Source organism: Amblyraja radiata, chromosome 6 (assembly GCF_010909765.2).
Source record: "Amblyraja radiata isolate CabotCenter1 chromosome 6, sAmbRad1.1.pri, whole genome shotgun sequence".
NCBI lineage: Eukaryota > Metazoa > Chordata > Chondrichthyes > Rajiformes > Rajidae > Amblyraja > Amblyraja radiata.
In genome coordinates this window covers 55181507-55182537 of record NC_045961.1, presented here as the reverse complement: position 1 = coordinate 55182537, position 1031 = coordinate 55181507, and the positions used below count along the sequence as shown (strand labels likewise).

Here is a 1031-nt window from a genome sequence, read left to right as displayed (position 1 = left end):
GACTCAACCTGTGTGTGATGTTGCTTCAACAAGCTAGGACATGTATCTAATTCCTCTGTGTCTTAATTGTTTATCACTCATTAAAACATTTTAAAATTATTTGTTGTTCTTCACCATGTGCAGCTTCCACTTTGAATGCTCCTATAAATTACACGGTGTTAGTAGCTGAGATGAGGATTGTGAGGGGGATTTGAGAAGGAGGTGTCTTCTGCTTGGTAGCATTAATTGCATATGTGAAAGGAGGAAGGCTCAAGAATTACTTTGTGATAAGAATAATTAAAGCTTAACACCGAGTGTTGCTTCTAAGTCTGAAAAGACTGTGGAATGCGAAGGACGTCATACACAAGGAGGAAAATTTGGTTCAACGATATTACCTTTGATGGTTTATGCCTCCTTCTTTTTTTTTTTCTTCTTTTTTTTCTTATAAAAAAATATGGAACACTTCACGAATTTGCGTGTCATCCTTGCGCAGGGGCCATGCTAATCTTCTCTGTATCGTTCCAATTTTAGTATATGTGCTGCCGAAGCGAGCACTTATGCCTCATTCTTGAACACAGCATCTGCAGTGACTGTTTCAGTTTGGCCGCCCCATTTTCCAGGGTTCAAATTGCAAAAACAAGAGGGCATGGCTTTAAGGTGAGAGGGGTACAATTTAAAGGAGATGTGCAGGGCAGGTTTTTTTACAGAAGGTGGCGGGTGCCTGAAACGTGCTGCCAGGGGTGGTGGTGGAGGCAGATGCAACAGTGGCATTTAAGAGATTTTAGATAGGCACATGGACAGATGGAACTACCCATGGTACATACGATTATCAGAGCTGGTTAGTTAGTGAGTCATGGGTAAAACCAGAGATACATTTGGTAGGTCTCAGCATTCAAAGATGAATTCTTGTGCCCCTGTCACCAGATAGCACAGAGCAAGGCTAAAAGACTTACCATTCGATCTCATTCCTAGCTTAGGACATTCTTTATTACTTCCATTCACCACTGCCTGTACCTGATCCAGTCTCAGTGGATCAGACCTAACAGTGTAGG

General features: G+C 41.8%; 1 non-coding gene across 1 annotated transcript; it reads right to left on the bottom strand.

Moving 5' to 3' along the window:
- Positions 1-427: 427 nt before the first annotated feature.
- On the bottom strand, positions 428-534 carry LOC116974772. Its single transcript, XR_004412432.1, has one exon. It is a non-coding gene; the product is annotated as a U6 spliceosomal RNA (small nuclear RNA).
- Between the last annotated feature and the right edge of the window lie 497 nt (positions 535-1031).